The sequence below is a fragment of the Biomphalaria glabrata genome, chromosome 7, assembly GCF_947242115.1.
Source record: "Biomphalaria glabrata chromosome 7, xgBioGlab47.1, whole genome shotgun sequence".
Lineage (NCBI taxonomy): Eukaryota > Metazoa > Mollusca > Gastropoda > Planorbidae > Biomphalaria > Biomphalaria glabrata.
The window spans coordinates 47,619,826-47,643,972 of record NC_074717.1 but is presented as its reverse complement, the minus strand read 5'-3'; the positions used below and the strand labels follow the sequence as shown (position 1 = coordinate 47,643,972).

Sequence of the window (24,147 nt, the reverse complement as noted above, 5' to 3'; positions counted from 1 at the left end):
TCACTTGAATATTTTAACATTTTGCCCTACATCAAAAAGCTTCTATTTTTTGTCTATCATTCACTTTGTCTTTGGAATGGTTTATTTTTTATAATGATTGAATATTGAAGTCAATTAGATTAGTTGACTATGACTTTGTAGAGGGTAATCACTGACTAGATGTTAATAGCATTTCCTGTCATATCTTTTTTGGTAATTTCATTGCTGATTAATTTCTTCTTGTTCATTGAAGTAATTACTGTACATTTCAAGGTGTATTGAGACCAGCACAATGACCTATTTTCCCTTTACCATTAACTATCAAATACATTAATAGTTATCATCTCTTAATATGAATTCAGTAATTTAGCACAGACCAGTTACAATTTAAAAAAAAAAATGAATGCCACTTTGATTGCAAGGTATACATATACATCAAAATGAGTCAATCAAATCAATGTATACGATATCACAATAAAACTGAAAGTGCTGCACAAATAAATATTTAGTTGTACATTGGTAGTCCTGATATTACTTTTAGTAGAAGAAATAACTTAATTCATTTAGATCAGGGGTGGGCAAATTACGGACACATGCGGCCTGCCAAAGTGTTTTTTGCGGCCCGCAGAAACCTACAGAATTCAGGTGAGTCCACAGATTAAACATATTAAAATGCAAATATATTAAAAATAAATAATTTTAAATATCTTATCAATTATGATACTTAAATGGCCTAAATTGTGCCGATGTGCCTAAAATCAAATCAATCAATTATGATGAAGAAGCTAAATAAACATTCTCTAAAGTTTTAAGCAAATGAAGATTATGCTTATTGGTAATATTTCGAAACAAGACACATACTCAGACCAGTATTTATGTAGAACTGTGTTGAAAGTGTTGGGTTGGCTTGGAACAAGATGTCAAGTGTAACAACTGATGGAGCCCATGCTTTGACTGAGAAAAACAGTGAATATCAGACATATTATTGACCTAATCATCTCAGTGATCAAACTTATCAGAGCCACAGACAGTTTCAAGAAGTACCACATGGGCAAGGTATTGAAAAGAATATGGGGTCTCAAGGAAAATTTTTTTTTTCCATAATGACACTGACAGTGGCTTTCTTACTAATGTTTCTAATGAAGAGTTGCAATGGGCTATTTGCACATCATGAAATTTATGAGCATCTTTTCAAGCTTTTCCATTTCTCCAGTCAAGCAAGTGAAAACAGGTTTTATCATTTTGTAAATGTTAAACATACTATACCACTGACTCAAGTCTGTTTCAGCAGACAACATGAAGTTTATTTTACCATAATAATAATAATAGTACACTGCACTCCTTGTTAGTGCTACAAGTCAAGAAATAATAACAATCCTATCCACATAACAGCGGTATCAAAAGTATCCAATATATGTTAGTTACAAATCACGTCCACATCTCAGCGGGTAACAATAAGAACAATTGCTACTAGTGACACTGGAGCTCCAACTATAGATATCCATTGAAATACGAATAATACTTTAATATTCAATAAGCACATGATGAAATCAACTCTCAAATATAATTAATCAACAATCATTAGTCCATCGACTTTCATGCTATATACATATATATACACCAGTCAAGGAAGCAACGTCCAACCTTCCTGGACCGGGAGCAAAACCTTACTGACTTGACTTGACTGAACTCAAAGTCAACTTTATTCATTCTACTTCCTGTTTTCTACATCAGGAATTCCACGTGTCTTTTAAACTCTTAACATGACGTGAACTTTAGATCATGCAATGTCAACTAAGACTGTGACACATTTTCCTTTGCTGAAAGGTGAAACTATTTCTAGTAAAAAGAACAAGACTTATGGAATTTGAAAACAAATGTTAAGACGTCAAGAACTTAAACCATTTTTGAATATCCTCACTTCACCATTTAGTACAGAAGCTGATTCAGCACCCGAGGAAATACTTCCTAGCAAATTATGACCCAAAAGAGAAGCAGTTTGAAGGGTGCATAAGCTGTATTTCCACACTTAAAAAGACTTGATGCTAAACTTTGACATTTTTAGATGCACAAGAATATTTTCTTTTGTTTGAACATATGCAACCAGAAGAACAAGTGGATGCTGACTGGCTGTAATTTAACAGCAATCACAAAGATAAGAACTAGTAAAGCTAGTTCCAGAGTTCCGGAACATTATGCACAATTAAATACTTCACATTAAGTATAACTGGATTGTTGTGAAGAATGAATGTGATGTAAAAAGACAGTAACAAATTTTTTTTAAATATTAGTTAAATTAGTTTCAAAAATTGCTAAATCTTGTTATAATTCCTCAATTTGAATGTCTAATACAGTATACAAGTAAATTAATACACAGCTAGCATATTTTTCTAAGTTGTATATACAAATTATATATATGTGGCCCCCTATTCCTAAAAAAAAAAATTTAATGCGGCCCTCAACAGAAAAAGTTTGCCATCCCTAATTTAGATGGTTGATTTTAAAAGGGAGACAATTAAATTAGAAGTTATACTACTTAGACATAAAAAAAAAAAAGAAAGATACAAAGGGATAAAATAAAGTACCAGTTGTTATTCTTAAAATAAAAAAAAATGTATTTAACACATTAGCATATTCTGTTCCAAAAATATAAACTTGATCAGAATATTTATTGCTAGAGTTGTATACTCTAAACATTACTACAACAGATATATTGACATGCTGATCTATTGGTTCCCATGGGATAAAACACTGTCAGGCAGTCATCTAATGAACAATGTAGCTAACACCCAGGACTATACATAAATACTTCATGTCAACTTAATAACATTGTCACTACCAACGAGGTTCAATGTACAATGAATTTACACTAAATTCTATAAATGATTATAAAAACTAAAATGCAAGTAAATAAATGCTTTCACTATGATATACATATTCTACATATATACAAACAAAACAAACTTGATATGAATAAACCAAAATTTTTATCACTTTAAAAAAAATTGTTCAGTGCAGAGAGTACATTAAATATGAGATGTTTTTAATATATAGCTATAAAAACCTTAATTATGTAATACAATAAATATGCCATTGCACAATATTTCATTTACAAAACATAGTTGAAAAAAGTCTAGTAATATAGCAGTGTTCAGTGGTAACATTTTCATAAAGAACTCTTAAAAGAAAACTACAGTTGATAATCTTATCTTATATAATACAGATGTTACTTCAAAATAGAAGATAACGCATATATTAAAAAGTAAATTAAGTTATTAGTAACAAGTAAAATACAAGCCAGTGGTTTCAAATACAAATATATCCAGTTATCATTTATTAATAGGTCTAATCACCTGTACAGGTACCATTTATTCAAAAAACATTCCACATAAAGATGATGTAATCTCAAAAATGAAATGTTTTCTTTTTAAATTTCTTTAGCATTTAAATTTTTTAATGGAATCCTGTGGTTAATTAACTGTACTTATACCTATTTAAATTTCAATGACAAATATTCTAAAATCCAAAGTAAATGAATAATAGGTACCTGGTAAATTTAAATTAACAAACATAGCAAGTTGTCTTAAAAAACAAACACCCAAATTGACCTTTGATCCCTCTTTCATGAACACTCTCAGCATCAAGAAAACTAAACCATTCATGAACAGTATTGCTTGAGCATAAAAGTGTGTTATTTGGCGACTACAAAAAGTTGTATACAATTAATCTCAATCTTTTATCACTAAACGGATAGAAATCTTTCTGCTAGACAAGTAAGCAATGGATTTCAGATATCCCTCACAGCTTCTGAGGTTGAATGATTCTCAGAATAAAAGCTGCTTAGAATAATATCAGTTGAGCTTGACCATCACTAAACAGAATTGACAGGTAAGGGGACACACAATTCGTTCACTGAAATTTATAATGCAGAAATTTTCAATAGTAATTATGAAATTTTTAGAAAAGATAGGGCTTAAAATCATGGAGGAGTTCTTTTAGCAATAAAAAACACTCTTAAAGCAGAAGAAATTACCTTACCTAACTCAAAAATATAGAATCTACATTTTGTAAAATTAATACCACCTCAACATCCCTAATAATAGGCAGCATTTACAGACTACATGCAGGAACTATGTAATCAGATTACTACACTTAAAGAGACAGATAAAAACGCAGTTTTTTGGATTATGGGTGATTTTTTGGATTATGGGTGATTTCAACATACCTGATATAAATTGGAAAACACTAATCATAGATAAACACCAAAACCCTAAGGACATAAATGAGCTTTTCATAGAAACTTTACACAACCTAAGTTTATATCAAATCATTAAAAAGCCAACTAGATTAAACAACACATTAGATCTCTTCTTAACCAACAGACCTGGATTAGTAGTTTATTATGATATTATCCCTGGTCTATCAGACCATGAGATCATAAAAATACACAGTCAGATAAAAGCAGTAGCCAATACAAAACCCCAAAGAAAAATTTTACTCTGGAATAAATGTAACCTAACACAACTACACCAAGCTGCATTAAACTTTCAACAAACATTCTTATTAGAAAAAGACATTAACCAACCAGTCGATGACCTCTGGAATTTCATTAAAAACCATCTTAAAAGCATTATAGAAAATCATATACCAACTAAATACACATCAAACAAAATAAATAAATGCTGGTTTAATAATAGACTAAAGAAGCTTTGTAAACAGAAGGAAAACCTATATAGAAAATTTAAAGAAACCAAGGCAGAAAGAGTTTACAAAAAGTATATAAAAATTAAACACCTAACCCAAAAAGTAAGCAGACAGCTGCAGAGTGAATACATAAACAATGTAATATCTAAAGATAACAACAAAAACCTATGGTCATACATTAAGTCTAAGAAAATGGAAACAACAGGCATAGCGCCTTAAAAGATGAACATAACATAACATAATACATAATGATAATGAAACTAAAGCAAACATCCTAAACAAATACTTTGCATCAGCATTCTCAGCCCCAGGAGACAAAGACATATTACTTAATTTGAACCAAGTAGACAACAGATTTAGTAGTACAAGAAAATGGAATTCAAAAACTATTAGCCAACACCAAACCAAATAAAGCGTCTGGACCTGAAGGTATTCCAGCTAGATTACTCAAAGAACTAAGCAATGAACTAGCCCCAGTGTTCAAAATACTCTTTCAGGCATCGCTTAACCAGGGCAGAGTACCAAAGGACTAGAAAGAAGCTAATGTCACCCCCCTATTTAAAAAAGGAGAAAAATCTGACCCAGGAAACTACAGACCAGTATCACTTACCAGCATCACATGTAAAATCCTAGAACACATAATATGTAGCAAAATCATAAACCACTTAGACAAACATAATGTCCTCACCCCATACCAACATGGCTTTAGGAAATATAGATCATGTGAAACACAACTAATAGGACTAATTGATGATTTTTCAAAAGGTTTAGATAATAGTGAACAAATAGATGCTATCTTACTAGATTTTTCCAAGGCTTTTGACAAAGTTCACCACTATAGTTTGCTTAAACAATTAAAATATTTCGGCATTAATGGTCCACTGCATCAGTGGATTAAAGATTTTCTGATAGGGAGAGAACAAACTGTAATAATAAATGGCTCTAAATCAACACCGATAACAGTAAACTCAGGTGTACCTCAAGGAACAGTCTTGGGTCCACCATTATTTTTAATTTACATAAATGATTTACCAAATTGCATTAGTTCAGGAACAAAAGTCAGATTATTTGCAGACGATTGCATAATATATAGAACAATAAAAACAACACAAGACACAGATATTTTACAAAGAGAATTAGATGAATTACAGAAAAGGGAATCAAATTGGAGCATGTCTTTCCACCCAGAATAATTGCTATAACTTAGCCAAATAACCTCAACGAAAGGAGTATAAAATAACAAAATAGAATGTTTAATAACCAAATAGGAAACTAGATCTAGAATTACACTAATCACATCACAAGCGTCGTTTTCATCTCTAATCATCGGCCATCTTGACTTCCTCTCTTATTTCATGTCTCTGTCCTGTGTCTCATGGTGCGCAGTCTCACACCTAATGACAGCGTGCATTGTAGAGTCATAACACCAATTGTTGCAACTCTCGGCTAGGCACTCAACGAATAGTCATGCAACTCAACACAGTGTAACAGGAAATAAAGACAGGTGTTTATTCACTAGGACAAACACATAGCATCCTTCAGCTTCCTCAGAGTCTTTCTACTAATTTACCAGTCCTTAAGACAGCAACCCGAATGTGGACCAACGACAGCCTTCCCCGCTTTGTTCCAGGTCCCTTCTACAACCTTCAGGCAGCACCAAAAGCTTGCTTCTTAGTTTCCAAACATTCAGACTCTTCACAATCCCTGATGCCCTGTTCTTCTCTCCATTCTAGTCTCTTCCTGTTTACGTTCACTAGTGCGCTAGTGCGCACCTCAAGCACTGGTGCAAGGCAGGGTTACAACACTACCCCCATGTTTACACAACATTTGAATAGTAACACAATGATTATATAGGAAACTAAAAGCAGTGATAAATCTAGGAATAAAAAATACTGATAACAGTGAAAATAATTTCACAACAGTTTTACAAGTTTTAATTAATCTTTTAGACATTTAAAACAATGTTTAATGATTATAAATCTGTCTACTAAAGCAAAAAAAAATTTCTTTAATTTTCAAAATAAATTATTGTGACCAAAAAAGCTATCACCCTAACTTCAATACTGCTTACCAAGACAGATTGCAACTTATTGTTCATCCATCGTGGTTCGATGATGACCACTTTGTCATCCAGGGGGCTGAGGGCTTTGCACTGGGGTTTTATGCCTCCTCATGTGGCTGGTGAGACCTATGTGAGCCCGGAATGTTCGGCCGCACACTGGGCAGGTTATTCCAGCTGGAGCTAGTGTCGTGGGCCTTGCTTTTCTTTTCTGGCGTTTTTCTTCTGCCAGCATTGTTCTTTTTTCCCCAGCAACCTGTGCGCCAGTTTTCACAGCGCGACGCCATGATGCTCTCCCAAGTGCCTGGGTCTATGCTGAACGCCTTCAGAGAAGCATTGAGGGTGTCCCTGAAGCGCTTTCTTTGACCACCTTGCGAGCGCTTTCGTTCGCTTAGTTGGCCATACAGGAGTCGTTTAGGGATGTGGTGGTCTTCCATTCTGTAGACGTGACCTGCCCATCGCAGCTGGGACTGCATCAGGATTGTGTGGATGCTTTGCAGACACACTCTGGTATTTTGTCTTGCCATTTGACATTTAGTATTTTTCTCAGACATGTCATGTGGAAGTGGTTTAGTTTCTTTGCATGTTTACTGTACACTGTCCATGTTTCTGAGGCATATAGCAATGTAGGGAGGATGACGGCTCTATAGACCCCTAGCTTGGTGTTTGTGGAGATACCACGTCTGTTCCAGACATTTGTAGACAATCTGCCGTAGGATGCACTGGCCTTGGCGATACGCAGGTCGATTTCACTATCAATTTTTCCATTTCTGGAGAGTGTGCTGCCAAGATTTGTGAATTTGTCCACTGCGTTTATATCCTGTCCATTTATAGTAATGCTTGGATCCATGTAGGCTTTCCCAGGAGCAGGTAGATATAAGACTTCAGTCTTGTTCGTATTGATGGTAAGGCCAAAGTCTGAGCATGCTCTTGAGAAGTCACTGATGATGCTCTGCAGATCATTTTCAGAGCAGGCATTTAGGGCACAGTCGTCAGCAAATAGCAAGTCTCTGATTATTGCTGCGTTTGTTTTTGTTTTTGCTTTAAGCCGCCTCGGGTTGAGTAGGCCACCATTAAATCTGTATGATATATTTATCAAGACAGATTGCAACTTAGTTTCTGGATCAATGACAACAACCACTTCATGATTTTCTCATACAATGTAGATCAGAGATTTCTGTGTAAAGAAAGGAGATTCAATTCAGAAGTTGCAAGTCAGAAATACAAAAAGCAACACAAATATGTATTTGCAAATACAGACAAAAATATACCACTCAAGGCTGAATTCATTTATAGAAATTTATGGCAGAATACATAGAAATATGAGAAGTAAATAGCTTGATAGACAGAAACATGACCTGTAAATTACTTGATAGGGTTAATGTTATAATTGAAATTTAACAGTAGACTTCAAATAAGAAAAGAATGTTAATGTATGTTAAATTACAGGTTTCACTAGTTTAGCTAATAGCAATTTGAATATTATTTTACACTTGGTAACTACATGCTTCAACTTTACTCTGTGCAATAGTGCAGTCCTACCTTGATTTCTATCAAGTGATCTCCAGCCTACATGTTTCAGTTCTTTACCAGCCATTAACATAAGACAATCAAAGCCATATTGTAAATCATGTGAACTATCTGAATTGTTCTTCTCTTCTACAGCAAGATGTCTTCACTCAATGCATAATTCCCCTAGAATGAAGAAGATAAGATAATCCATGCATTGTTAACAGAAAGATGTCAATTAACTGTGATGTCATCCTCTGAGCTGAGTCAGCTAGAGCTGCTCCCAATGTTTATTCCTGTCAAGAATGCCTTGCTTTGGCAAGTCTTTCAAAACCTTTTACAACTTACACCTTCAAGTGTCTTTCAATGAACAAATCATGTTGATCCTCTGCCAACATAAAGAAGTATACATAGATATTAGCATTTCAAAGTCATGGGCCAAAAGCTCAGTCATTTTTCATTTCGTTTCTATATCAATATTTTGATTTTTTGTTGGCTAAAGGATTTGTGTACCTCATAGGAAAACAATGGGGTCCTAGGTTTGAACCTCCAGCCTCAATGAAGATTGGGATTTTGAATTTTTAGGGTGCCCCTCAGTAACCCAACTCTAATGGGTAACTGATTTTAGGTGGTGAAAATTAAGGCGGTTAGTCATTGTGCTGGACACATGACGACCTGCTCATTAACCACTAGCCATAGAAACATAACCTTGACATCATTTGCTCCATAGATCGCAAGGTCTGAAAGGTAAACTTTACTTTTTTAAAATTAATATCCACTGTGCATACTGCATCCCATGGATAAAATCTGAACATTTTCATTTCAATGTATGGATTCCATGGTGGAAAGGTGTTCTACAGCTTCTGCAAAGATCATGCAGTATCCACCCTAGACAAACAGTATCCACCTTAGACAAACAGTATCCATTTCTATATAAAAAAAATACATACATATAATTTTCTTTACATATTAAAAGAAAAAGAGAAAGATTACCTGAGGTGACCAGACACCATCAATAAAGCAATATTTTTTTGAGATATCAGTTACTGGTTCGGAAACTGCAGATGGATCAGTCACTGTACAAAACTTGGTCAGTAAAATTTGAAAAGTAGACAACTCCATGGTAAACAATAATATCGCCACCTGAAAACACAAATAAACAATAAGAGGATGTAGACACACACAAAAATTATTACAATGTATGATTTTAATTCAATGTGAGCCAAAGGAATAGTTATAACCTTATATAGCCTTAAACACATCAAACATTTGAACTAGTGACCAATACTGCACTACATTTTAAGGATAAATGTATAAAATATACAGCTATTTTATTTGAATAAATGTGAATATTAAAGTCAATATAAACAAATATGAGACTGTGTGACAAAAGTGTAACTTAAATATTACATACTGTTTTTTTTTTTTTTTTCTCTGTGTTCTCATTATAAATTGTAGGGTTCAGATATATATATATTTATCGAAGATGAACTCCATTATTTTCAGATCAGGCAGCTTTCCATACAATCTTTATTCTAAAGGACTGTTGGGGGCCAGTATTTTGTTTGGGCCTCATGATAAAACAAGGCCACGTGTTTCAACATTCAGAATAAGTGTTGCCTCATTATGTTGTGCCCTGTTCAAAGGTGAAAAATAATTCATTGACTGTGTCCTGATAGAATGTAACATGCATCCTTAATCCTGATGTTTGAGTGACAACTGTTATATTTTTGGTTTATACTACTCTTTTTTTCTTTTTCTATTCTCTTCTGGATATAGTGGAATTTAAGAAAGGAAAAAGTAAAGTACCCCTTTCAGACCTTGTGGTCTATAGGGCAGATGATGTAAAGGGCATCTGTTTCTGTGGCCTATGGTTAACGAGGGTGTCATGTGTCCAACCACCTCTACTTTTCCCTAACTAATGTCAGGTACCCACTAGAGCTGGGTGGATTCAATAGGTGCCCAAAGATCCCAAAATTAAAAACCCCAGTCTTCAGCAGGATTCAAACCCTGCACCCTGGTTCAGTAGCCAAGTGCTTTACCACTTAGCCACTGCACCTCCCATGGAATTTAAGACTGCTTAGTTATTCTCCCATTTGGGCAGTGTCAGATTTTTCTTCTCCTCTATTTGAAAGTGTGCTGGGATCCATTGGAGAACAGTTTTCTTGCTATTATTGTTGAGATTTATAAGAGCTGTCCTGACCTTTTTGATAGAGGAGGCATCAGATTTTTTTAAACATTAGAAAGAAATGTTTATTCATTAGAAAGTGTGCATGAGAGATCGCCAGTGGCAATTAAATTTTCTAATCTTTCTCAATTGAGCCATTTATTGAATAAGACAGCTCCTCTGTTACTGGTGGATTCTTAAGATGATTCATCTGTATAATTGACCCACTAGTTATTGGTTTATTAGATTTGTAGAAAAATATTCACCATTTTCTTGAGATCTTTCTGATTGTGATAAGATTTTTTGGTTATGTTTTCAATACTGTCTCTTACAGCAGAAAGAGAGCTTAGGTCCCAGGGGAGAGAGTCATTGCACTGTTTACCTGATTCATAAATTATATTTTATAAGTGGTGTTTCTTTGAGATTCTTGTATGAAATGAGGTCTTTTCAGTTAGTTTTGAGTGCCAGACTTGTGGGTTTAAGTTTTGAGTGGGTAGCTCTCTTAGGTTTTCATTTTAGTAAACTGATTAAGGATTATTATTTCTCTTATTTTGTCCAGAGAAACCAGGGAAAAAATGATCTCTTCCATTGCTTTGAAGGTTGTTGTTTTCATTGTTTGGAGTTAGGTTTTTGTTTTACTTTTTTACTTTGACAATTTTCTGTAGAATTGACTGCTGAATCATATGATGTAGCACTGTGTTCTAGAGTGATGTAGCTGGTACATTTCTTTTTCAAAATGTAATTTGCTTATGGAAGCTCACAGCCTGCTAGGTGGTTGGTGTTAGCCTTCCCTGGTTGTCCAAGAAGTCTACATCTGAGTTGCCAGTTACACTGATGTGATTTGGTATCCACTGCATCTAGTGTGTTGTAGCTGGTACATTTCTATTTCAAAATGTTGTGATTTGGTATCCACTGCATCTAGTGTGTTGTAGCTGGTACATTTCTATTTCAAAATGTTGTGACTCTGTATCCACTGCATCTAGCATGATGTAGCTGGTACATTTCTATTTCAAAATGTTGTGACTTGGTATCCACTGCATCTAGCATGATGTAGCTGGTACTTTTCTATTTCAAAATGTTGTGATATGGTATCCACTGCATCTAACGTGATGTAGCTGGTACATTTCTATTTCAAAATGTTGTGATTTGCTCCCAATTAATATTTACATTTTATATCTTTTTCAATTTTACTTTTTTTTTAGTTGACTTTAAAGACTGTCATTTTAATCATACTGCCATGTAAAATCTTTAAATTTGTTGAACCATGGATTGGGCAATCATAAATCTATAAAGGTTAGTATGAGTGAAAGCATAAATGAGTTTGAATATAACTATACCAAACAGATTAAAAAAGTAAAAGTTCTCCTTTCAGACCTTGTGGTCTATAGGGCAGATGATGTTAAGGTCATCTGTATCTGTGGCCTATGATTTACGAGGGTGTCATGTGATGTGGCCAGCACAACGACCAATCACCTTTACTTTTCCCCAACCAATGTCAGGTACCCATTAGAGCTGGGTGGACTCAGAGGCGTTCAAACATCCAGAAATTAGAAATCCCAGTTTTCACCAGGATTCATAGCTGGGACCCCCAGCATGGAAGCCAAGAGCTTTACCACTCAGCCACCACGACTCCATCAAATTGATTAGGCTAAAAGTAGTTCTATAGTTCTTTGAGTGAAAAGAACACAAGAAAACATTGTTTAATGAATAAAAAATGGAAGAAGAAACTTTTTTTTTCCACTAAAGTAAATCAAAGTAATGTTCCCCTTTCAGACCTTACAATCTATGGGGCTGAGGATGTAAAGGTCATCTGTTTCTGTGGCCCATGGTTAATGAGGTTGTCAGCACAACAACCACCCGCCTTTACCTTCCCCATCACATCAGGTACCTTTAGCTTGGTAGACATAGTCATGTGATCATGGCACGGCACACATATTGTTGGTAAAAATCTGGTTTCTATGCACAGTCAACACACGCTTTTAGGCACTTACCATGGATAAGTCGAGCAAAGAAAGATATAGTCAGGAAATTACAGAAATAAATAATATTGATCCTTACACTTTGAAAGCAAGCCATCATAATAAAGAAAATGATTTGCTGCCCTCCTTGTGTTATCCAGATCTCTTCACTTATAATCTTGTTCTACTGAAAGTGCCTACACAATCACAAAGGATGAATTCAAGGTATTCCGAATCAATTTTATTGTTAGACCTAGAATAGATCTAGATCTACTAATCTAGACTAGATTCTAGATCTATATTCTAGCTAGGTCACTTGATAAGATAAATAAATTTAGCTTTTATATAGCGCTACTTTCATGCTTATAGCATGCTCAGAGCGCTATGGTCCAATCAATCTCATTGGTGGACCGGAGAGGAGGGGTATCTGGAAGGTTTTCATATATATATATATATATATATATATATATATATATATATATATATATATATATATAAAAATAGAAGACTTTTTAAAGTTTATTCTAGGACTAGGCTCATCGGGTCTAGTAACTTGATAAATCTAATGGTCCTAGATCTGATACTAGTTCTGTGTTTCTTTTACAACTTTTAAATGCTCCTTAAAATTTGAAGCTAATTACACCTTAGCCCAAACCTTTTGGTTGTTGCGGCTGAAGCACTTGACTAGTCTCAATTGAATTTTTGGAGTAGACTTGGGTTTTTAATTTCTATATTTTTAGGACGCTTCGAAGTCCAACCAATGTCTTGATATGAACAGGTATTTTTTCTTTTTTTTTTCTTTTCATTATACAAGAGCTCTACATCTATTACTAAAATGTTATCGCTATTTTTACTTTTGAAAATGTCTACAGGCTTACAAGAGTTTAGCAGCTTACAACCAGTTCCTAGATGGTTGCGTTCAAGATATTATGGCTTTTAAGCCACTAGCAAAGGTAAGTAATAAATATTGTTATATTATACTAAATATCTTGATATTCATTGTATTTACATGTATATGAGACCAATGTCTTGATATGAACAGGTATTTTTAATTATTTTTTTTTCTTTTCATTAGGTTCTTCACTCTCAGTGGTTAGCAGAAAAGGTACTGCAGCCCTGGATAAGTCGAGATGGTATTATTCTATCAGCCCACTGTTCTTGTACAGTTGGACTTGGAGAGTCCTGCACTCATGTGGCAGCCACTTTATTTATGCTGGAAGCCAACACCAGACTAAAAGAGAGTAAGACAGTTAGTTACAGGCTTGTCATCTTACTGGATAAATCCATCAGAGCTTAAAAAAGTTTTGCCAACTAAGGTTTCTGAGATTGACATCACCTCATTAAAAAACAAAAAGTTAAATTTGATTCTCTTGTGAACAACATCACTTCTAAAAATAAAAATGTAAAGGCTATTAAATCCAAAGAAACTATAAAGCTTAGTATACATATTTTTAATTCATTTATTGAAAGTAATGAGACAACACCTTGAGGTGTTATTCCAATCAGATATTTTACTATGTTGTGCTTATAGGATGGCTGCCTGGTCATGCGGTTTGCGCGCTGGACTGTCGTTCGGATTTGTCGAGGGTTAAACCCTACCAGCTCTGACTTTAGCCATAGGAGTAAGTGATACACTATTGTTGGAGCATAGTGATATGAAATCTAGTCCTTATACTAGAATATAGTATAACTAGCAGACTAAAATAGGTGGACATAGGTTTCACCAGTCACTCTACATACCAATTTACAAAGCTCAACAACAACAGCAAAAAAACTGTTATTCAATGGATACCAGCTCACATACAACTAGCAGGAAATGAGAAGCCTGACACACTCACCAAGAGTGGGAGAACAAACTCACAAGTAAACTCTGCACTCTATCCAGAAGAAATGAAGAAATTAATTGTAGATAAAATAAATGAGAAATGGACGAGCTCCCATCCAAATCACAAGAAAGATGACGCTTACTATAAGCTATCCCGACAAGACCAACGTCTAATCTTTCGACTCAGGACCGAACACAACAGAATGCGACAACACATGTTCCGGAAGCTCAAAATAGGAACCAGTGAAATCTGCCCATGTGGAGTATCACCAGAAAATGCCGACCACGTCCTCCAAAACTGCTCTCTCTACCAAGAGGCCCGTATAAGACATTGGCCCCAAATCACCCCAATAGAAAGAAAACTATATGGAGAGCTCTCTGATTTGGAAACCACTGCGCAGTTCATCTCATGTATTGGTCTAGTCATATGAACACTCCAACATAACAATGAGAACGATGAAGAAGAAGAAGACCAGTCACATGAGGAAGCACTAAACCTCAGTGTAAAGCCCTCAGCCATGATGGACAAACTATTTATTGTATCATCTAGTTAATATAGATCTATCTACTTTATCTTATTATAATTAAATCCACTAAATTGTACTGTAAAATGTTTTACATTTTGTAAGTTCCTTCCTAGTCCAAACCTTCCCAGGACAACAGCCAAGTCTTTTCGAAGTAATCTCTTTTTGAAGTAATCTCTTCATCCCTAGAGCCTTGCCAAGTTCTAGGCCTAGGTTGTCTAGGAATGCTAAAAAATCTCATTCCTTTCTTGTTTATTGACGTATATGAGTTTTTTTTTTAGCACCCTTTTATGCAGCAGTAGCTAGGCATTTTGTTTAAATTAATGCACTAAAAAGGTCAAAGTAGAGATTGTGTTTTGGAAACTTAAACCCGATTGTATTAGATCTAGATTTACTATAGTCAGTATAGCCAGAGTAAGGCTACTAATGTATACTTACAAACAAAATGGCGGATCAGCTTAGTACGCAGAAACTGTCGCATCATATGTCTTCCAACCCAAAGGGTGGAATGACCTAAAGATCTGAAATCCAAAATCCCAGCCTTTACAGGGATTCGAACCGGAGACCTTTTAAAACATTATCATTAATCATGGCTAGATTTGAAAGAAAAATTATTTTGTTAATTATTTACCTCCATATTCATGAATTATTTATAATCTGGATTAATAGGGCTGGCTCAGTCCTTTTGCTATTAGTATTAGTAAGGCCCAGTAAGGGTCTTACCAGCATTCTGAGCATTGCACAGTCTGTCTCCATACTCATTATCATACTGTCTGATCTTAGACAGTTTTCTCACATACTATCACTGAGTATCAGTATATTTATATTGAGTATAATGTCTTTAGTCAAAACTTTAGTCTAGTCAGTGTAATCTGATTGAAGTTTGAAGGCATCACTGTAAGTTAGACGTAGGTCTAGTCTAGAATTCAATTAAAAAACGTATTCTTAGAATATTATTGGTAGTCCACAACATCAGTGGCCACAACCGTGGCCCAGTAATTTGGGTAAAACTTCCCATCGAAGGCCCTTAGTTATTAGACTGTCATGGTGGATCTTAGTTTAATAACTAGACCTAGACTAGTCAGTGATCTTTTTGAAAAGAGACGATTAAAGAATTATTTGGAAAGGGATCAATTATGTAAAGAAAATCGTTGAGAGGTGTAATTGTTTATAATTTAATTTTTCGCGTCAACGACAGCTGATTTTATTTATTTATTTTTATTTGTACGTATTATATACTAAAATAAGATATATAAATTAAATTATTTGCGCTGTCTAGGTATAATTAGGATTAAGGTCTCATTTTTGAAGTAACGTCTGTATTATATAAGATAAGATAAGATTAAATAACAATTTTATTAGAAGAAGAAAAGAAAAACTTTATGCTACTTATAAAAAGGACTTGAATAAAACGAAAAATTAAGTTATGGCGTTATGTCGACTAGATCTAAATCATATATCATATAGTTTGCCCATCGTTGTTCCATGATGACCACTTTTGTCATGCTGGGGGCGTTGCACTGGGGTTTTGTGCTTCCTCGTGTGGCTGTTGAAACCTATGTTAGTCCGAAATATTCAGCTGCACACTGGGCAGGTTATTCCAGATGGACTTAATTTTTTTTTAGTGGAGTAAAGTAGTTCCATTAGAGAATGAAATGGGTTGCCTGAATAAGCAAGAAAACCAACGAATTAGCAGAGTTTAAGTCACTTATTAACACGTATGACAAGAATGGCACATTAAACACGTTGGACGTAGATCTTCTTCTTCGTTCTCATTGTTATGTTGGAGTGTTCATATGACTAGACCAACTGCGCAGTGGTTTCCAAATCAGGGAGCTCTCCATATAGTTTTCTTTCTATTGGGGTGATTTGGGACCAATGACTTATACGGGCCTCTTGGTAAAGAGAGCAGTTTTGGAGGACGTGGTCTGCATTCTCTGGTGATACTCCACATGGGCAGATTTCCCTGGTTCCAATTTTGAGCTTCCGGACGTAGATCTAATTATCTTTTCTTTTGAAGTAACCTCTCTTTTATAGAATAATATAAGACAAACGCTAATTTATTTATTTTGTCATTTTTGTCATCATTTGTTTCATAAAAAATAAACGGGAGTCAATTATTCATAGTTTTTTGAAAGTCAATTGCAACAATAACAATAGCTATGCACATTTCATAAGATCTCATAGATCTAATTTTACGTATTTAAATGTAATATCAATATATTGACACCTTTTCAGACCTTGCGATTTATGGGATATAAATTATCTAAAAGTAATCTGCTTTTATGGCTGATAGCTAATTAACGAGGATGTCATGTGGCCAGCACAACAACCAACTTTAACCATCTACTTCGGGTTTTACTTATCTTATATAATGCAGACCTTACTTCAAAAAAGAGATGATTACGTCCTACGTCCTACGCGTCATGCATTTAGTCATGATTGTTAACCAATGACTTAAATTCTACCAAGTCACTGGTTTTCCTGGCTGGCTCAGGCAACCCATTCCATGCTCTAATAGAACTAGGGAAGAATGATAATTTGAAACCTAAGAATAGATATAATTAAGTCTTTTTTTTATAAAGGGATGAATCATATATATTTTAAAAAAAAACGAGATTCAATCGTTTATTTTTGCCCGTGAAGCGTGCTACGAAACATCCCAAGTATATGCACATTACTGCTTATTGTCGAATGGCTACAATGGGCAGCGCATATGAACGCAACACATTCTCAAGGATGACAAAAATACAAGAGAAATTAAGGGGGATACTAGAGGTTGATCACAGAAAGCCATAGGGAAGATGATCCAGTTAGTAACTAGAGCCAGCTAAAAACGTTACCACGTGACGTGACAGCCTAACCCAATAGAGACTGGTGTGAGGAGAACAAGGAAGAAATTCAAGAACTGCTAAAGAAAAAGCACAACTGCTATTGTTCTGTTCTTGCAAACAATAATGACAATGCAGCCAGATCTCTCTATAAAGCTTCTTGTAACACTCCGCAGTCAAAGGTCCGGGCATAGAAGTAAATGGTGGCTTAAAGTTGAACTATCCGGGTTTATGCTAACACTGGTGACACACGCTCTTTCCACGAGTCGCTTCTATGTGCCTATAGCTCTTATCTTACCAGACTGTAACCACACTACTTCGCCGCTAAAATATTCCGATGATTCCACTCTTTTAACTAGCAAGACGGATACACAAAATTGCTGGACAGAACACTATGGCTTGCTATTTGGTGACAAATGGTTTGTATCGGAGGGATCCGTGGTAAATATTCCAAAAAAAAAAGCTATAGGAGAGGAGCTCGATGATTCACCATTTGAGAAACTTGAAACTGCAATTCTCCTATACAAAAGGAGTGACAAGTTTAATTGCTCCAACTATAGAGGCATCACACTTCAATCAGTAGCATGAAAGCTCTTTGCATGAGTTTTGCATGAGTTTTGCTTGACCAACTAACCCATTTTTTTACGATTAAACGTTACGTTATATATATTTACATGTAAGTGTGTCATAGACTTAGTACACAGTAATGCTACGCGATGGCTGAAGTGGCCAGAGCAAAGGTTTGATAATTACGAGGCAAGAAGAGATCTCAGCACGTCACTACACACTAGAGTTATGCCCTCACCCTGACAAGAACCAATGTGACTTTAGAGCCGGTATTTTTGGATATTTGTTTTGCGACAGTTACAAGAAAATGCGGAGAGGGGAACTTAAATATATATGCTGCCTTTGTGGATCTCACCAAGGCTTTCGACACGGTTAGTTATAATCTTTTGCTGTAATAGCGAATGGTGATTTTCACGATTTACTAAACAATAACCAGAGGCGTAGCTAGGGTGGGGCCAGATGTCGGTGGCCCCTAAATGAGTGGGTTTGTTTTTTTACACTAAATATTAAATATTACTCAAAATGCAGGGGCCACCAAAGAAGTAACTCCAGGGCCCCCAAAGAACGGCAGATTCCCAGCTACGCCGCTGACACTAACAATGAATTCACTGTTGCTAACAAAAGAATAAGAAAAGAAACGGAGGCAAAATTGAGCCTTGAGATTTGTAAAATGTTTGTTTGTTAAATGTTTGTTTTTAAAATGTTTGTTTCTAAAATGTTTGTTTCTAAAATGTTTGTTTCTAAAAATGTTTCTAAAATGTTTGTTTGTAAAATGCTTGTTTGTAAAATGCTTGTTTGTAAAATGTCTGTAAAATGTTTGTTTGTAAAATGTTTGTTTGTAATATGTTTGTTTGTAAAATGCTTGTTTGTAAAATGTCTGTAAAATGTTTGTTTGTAAAATGCTTGTTTGTAAAATGCTTGTTTGTAAAATGTCTGTAAAATGTTTGTTTGTAATATGTTTGTTTGTAATATGTTTGTTTGTAAAATGTTTGTAAAATGACTGTAAAGTGTTTATTTGTAAAATGTTTGTTTCTAAATTGTCTGTAAAATGTTTGTTTGTAAAATGTTTGTTTGTAAAATGTTTGTTTGTAAATTGTTTTACTTGTTTTGGATGTTGAAGATGATTTACTTCCTAGTCCAAACATCCCGCAGGGCGACGGGGGATGGCAGCGGGCAGGGTTTGAACCGAGGAACATCGAGACGACCGAACGCACATACCGCACCACCAGGCAACCCTCCTTGTAACCATTTATAACAAACGAATATTCACACTTGAGTAGAGTTACCCTACTAAAAAATATTACTAAATTCAGACAATTCAGGAGAACATCTATGACACAAGGTGAGAATACAGAGAAACACAAAACTCAGAAACAAAGACATAGACACATTTCTTATTTCACATGCTAGGACAAATTCGTACAAGTGCTCCATCTTTTCGGTGCTTTTAGTGCATGTATTGGGTTGTCTAAATCAGCTAGGAAAACCAACAACTTCAAGGAATTTTTAGTCTTTGATTAACATACTTGGCTATTTAGGCGTAATTATATTTCTTAATGAAGTAACGTCAGTAATTTATAAGATAAGTAAAAAGAATTGAGTTATAATTTTAACAATAGCTCAATGCGTGACAGTTGATCTTCGTATCAAATCTCCTTTAATACACTAGTCAGTTGCCATTTTTACAAAGCGTATATCAACTTACATTGTCTGTCCATCTGTCTGTCTGGTAAAAAGTTTGTGCCCCTTGTTTCTCTAGCATCCATTCTCGGAACAAGTTGAAACTTTGCACGATTATTCTTTGGCAAAGACAAGACACGAATCAGCTAAAAAAAAACAACATAATCCGATTAGTCTATTAATTACTTGTAAATAATTATTTTGTTTGATACTAACAAGAGAAATTAATTCCATCCGAAGTCACAGATACGGCTAAATATGCAGCATTTCGTCCCCTTAGATTATTGAACATGTTATTTCTACCTCGCCCGTTCTCGAATCAAGTTGAAAATTGAAACCATTATTTATTGTAGCTAATACAAAATAAATCAAAAACAAAATTAAACAATTAGTCATTTGAATATAGGTAATTAATTATTTTGTTTGATATCGCATAAGAAAAAATAATTTTTACATTAACGAGAGAAATGCTTGCAAGGTGGAATTCTTTCCCTTAGATAAGGTTTGTATTTCATAATTGGATTTTAAAAAAAAAGACATTCTCCCTATTAGACTTATTTAGTGCTATCAAGGGACGAGCTTCAAAAATTCAACTCTACAGTGCTACAGTGTGTAAAACAAAATCATTTAGGCCTAACCTTTCAATAAAACAACCGTATCAATGCACCGGATGCACCAAGAATAGCCGCATATAGTTGTATCGCCTTTTTATGGAAATGTCCAATGACAGACGTAAACAAAGAGAAGACTTTTAAAAAAAAAGCACTGCACGTGTGTGAGTGATTCTCTTATCTTATAATTGTGTTTCGTGTTTAAACTATTCGTTTCCCCTTTCAGATCTTGCGATCTATGGGGCAGATGATGTTAATGTCATCTGTCTCTAACATGAGTATGGTGTCATGTGGCCAGCACAAGATCTATGGGGCGGATGTCATTTGTCTCTAACATGAGCAGGGTGTCATGTGGCCAGCACAAGATCTATGGGGCGGATGTCATCTGTCTCTAACATTAGCAGAGTGTCATGTGGCCAGCACAAGATCTATGGGGCGGATGATGTTAATGTTATCTGATTCTAACATGAGCAGGGTGTCATGTGGCAAGCACAAGATCTATGGGGCAGATGATGTTAATGTCATCTGTCTCTAACATGAGCATGGTGTCAGGTGGCCAGCACAAGATCTATGGGGCGGATGATGTTAATGTCATCTGTCTCTAACATGAGCAGGGTGTCATGTGGCCAGCACAAGATCTATGGGGCGGATGTCATCTGTCTCTAACTTGAGCAGGGTGTCATGTGGCCAGCACAAGATCTATGGGGCGGATGATGTTAATGTTATCTGATTCTAACATGAGCAGGGTGTCATGTGGCAAGCACAAGATCTATGGGGCAGATGTCATATGTCTCTAACATGAGCATGGTGTCATGTGGCCAGCACAAGATCTATGGGGCGGATGTCATCTGTCTCTAACATGAGCAGGGTGTCATGTGGCAAGCACAAGATCTATGGGGCAGATGATGTTAATGTCATCTGTCTCTAACATGAGCAGGGTGTCATGTGGCCAGCACAAGATCTATGGGGCGGATGATGTTAATGTTATCTGATTCTAACATGAGCAGGGTGTCATGTGGCAAGCACAGGATCTATGGGGCAGATGATGTTAATGTCATCTGTCTCTAACATGAGCAGGGTGTCATGTGGCCAGCACAAGATCTATGGGGCGGATGATGTTAATGTTATCTGATTCTAACATGAGCATGGTGTCATGTGGCAAGCACAAGATCTATGGGGCAGATGATGTTAATGTCATCTGTCTCTAACATGAGCAGTGTGTCATGTGACCAGCACAAGATCTATGGGGCAGATGATGTTAATGTCATCTGTCTCTAACATGAGCAGGGTGTCATGTGGCCAGCACAAGATCTATGGGGCGGATGATGTTAATGTCACATCTGTCTCTAACATGAGCATGGTGTCATGTGGCCAGCACAAGATCTATGGGGCGGATGATGTTAATGTCATCTGTCTCTAACATGAGCATGGTGTCATGTGGCCAGCACAAGATCTATGGGGCGGATGTCATCTGTCTCTAACTTGAGCATGGTGTCATGTGGCCAGCACAAGATCTATGGAGCGGATGTCATCTGTCTCTAACTTGAGCATATTGTCATGTGGCCAGCACAAGATCTATGGGGCAGATGATGTTAATGTCATCTGTCTCTAACATGAGCATGGTGTCATGTGGCCAGCACAAGATCTATGGGGCGGATGGTGTTAATGTCATTTGTCTCTAACATGAGCATGGTGTCATGTGGCCAGCACAACGATAAACCGTTTTTACTTTCTCCAACTACAGTCAGGTACCCATTATAGTTGAATGGACAAACATCCTGAAACTGAAAATCTCTGTCTTCGCCGAGATTTGAACTCAGAACCACACGTTCGGAAGCCAGGCGCTTAATCACTCAGCCACCGCGTCCATTCAAACAATTTTGCTATTAATGTTTGTTTCTTAATATATGAATAAATGTGTCCTCAAAAAAAAATTGTTTTGAAATAAATATATTCCTAGCCATCAGTATAAATTATCAGATAATATCTGCTTGAAATACTTGTATTAGAAGCTGTCGTCATTCAGAAGTACAAAGAAGTAGAACTCATAGAGCCTGTTTTTGAGTGTGTAATTCTTTCGTACGTGAATGTTGTTTGTATTTGCATCTATATAGTTATTATTACAGTAGTTATGCTGAGGTGTTCAATTGTAGTCAAACTGAATTTCCATTTGATTGGATTAATAAACATTATCTTATCTTATCTTTAACTTAATCTATCCCTAAGTCTAATGGACCGTCGTCGACGTCTTTCTCCATTCCTCTACATCTTTTGCCTTAGTTAGAACTTCTTTCAATGGCAGGTCCGTCCATTCTCTTATGTTGTATCGTATCTTATCTTATCTTAAATAAAGTTTACATTTCAAAACATAATTTAGAAAATCTTCTTTCATATTTCTCTATGCCCTTGACTGGCAAGTTTCAAGCACTCTGAGATCTGCCCACCTAGTATAGTCTCAAGATGACACCTGCAGACGACTTCTCTGTTGCCTCCTGCGAAATGGACGATGACACCCCCCCTACAGCTACAGCAGCAGACAGCATAAGAAAGACGAACCCATCCAAGGCATTCTTATCTTCTTATCTTATATAATACAGACGTTACTTCAAAAAAAAAGAAGATGATTACGTCCTACGCGTTATGCATTTAGTCATGCATATTAACATGACATCCACTCCTGCTGTCACGCATGGCCGTTAAGTTGGTATGACTATTGGATAAATCCTTTAGTTCAAATTTTTGTGACAGCATAGCGTTCGGTCTACCAATAAAAAGTTAGTAAATCAATTTGCTGTGAAAAAAAAAAAGAAACTCTACATTATTCCAAGGTATAGGTTTGACATATGTCTACTAATTCATGCACAAATAAACTAAATCTAGATCTACATATCGAGGCATGGCGACCGGATGTTAAAGCGCTTGGCTACCTAAAAGTGGGTAAGATTATATCTTGGCAAAAGCAAACATAAACAAATCTATCTATCTATCTATCTATCTATCTATCTATCTATCTATCTATCTATCTATCTATCTATCTATCTATCTATCTATCTATCCATCCGTCCGTCTGTCTGTCATTCTGTCTGTCTGTCTATCTATCTATCTATCTATCTATCTATCTATCTATCTATCTATCTATCTATCTATCTATCTATCCATCCGTCAGTCTGTCTGTCTGTCATTCTGTCTGTCTGTCTGTCTGTCTGTCTATCTATCTATCTATCTATCTATCTATCTATCTATCTATCTATCTATCTATCTATCTATCTATCTATCTATCTATCTATCTATCTATCTATCTATCTGTCTGTCTGTCTGTCTGTCTGTCTGTCTATTCCCGAAAATACACATCTACTAAAGTCATCTAGTTGTATATATTTATTTTGGCCTTGTTAGATTTTGTGTCGGTACAAATATCCTAGACGTTACTGCTTACAAAGAGGAAAAAAAAAAGGGGCCATTCTTGGAAAAACAAGAACAAAACAGCAGAATGTGTTATCAGGGCAATGAAAGGTATTTTTGCTAGACATGGCATACCAGAAGAAATAGTGAGCGGCAATATGCCATTCAATAGCTATCAATATAGAGAGTTTGCTTCTGAATGGGATTTTAAGATAACAACATCAAGTCCCAGGTACCCTCAATCAAATGGACAAAGTGAGGTGTATGTTGGTATCGTAAAGCAGATATTCAACAAAGCATACAAAAGTGGGAAAGATCCATATCTCGCTAT

The 24,147-nt window shown here is 35.6% G+C and overlaps 1 protein-coding gene and 1 long non-coding RNA gene across 5 annotated transcripts in view; one reads left to right on the top strand and one right to left on the bottom strand.

Moving 5' to 3' along the window:
- Positions 1–7,742: 7,742 nt before the first annotated feature.
- On the bottom strand, positions 7,743–9,383 carry LOC129927284 (uncharacterized). Of its 2 annotated transcripts, none has more exons than XR_008778940.1 (3): positions 9,245–9,383; positions 8,285–8,639; positions 7,743–7,919 (listed from the first exon to the last, which is right to left on the bottom strand). It is a non-coding gene; the product is annotated as an uncharacterized LOC129927284 (long non-coding RNA). The 2 variants fall into 2 exon arrangements; XR_008778941.1 differs by having other exon boundaries at positions 7,747–7,919; positions 8,285–8,437.
- Positions 9,384–13,437: 4,054 nt separating this feature from the next.
- The window catches only part of LOC129927277 (A disintegrin and metalloproteinase with thrombospondin motifs 7-like), a 61,938-nt gene continuing 51,228 nt past the window's right edge, over positions 13,438–24,147 (top strand). Inside the window, exon 1 of one of the 3 annotated variants that reach the window (XM_056035635.1) lies at positions 13,438–13,617. The gene's annotated coding sequence lies outside the window, so the exon portion shown is untranslated. Of the gene's footprint in view, positions 13,618–23,254; positions 23,352–24,147 lie in introns of those variants that run through there. The other 2 variants (XM_056035636.1, XM_056035637.1) reach the window with 2 other exon arrangements.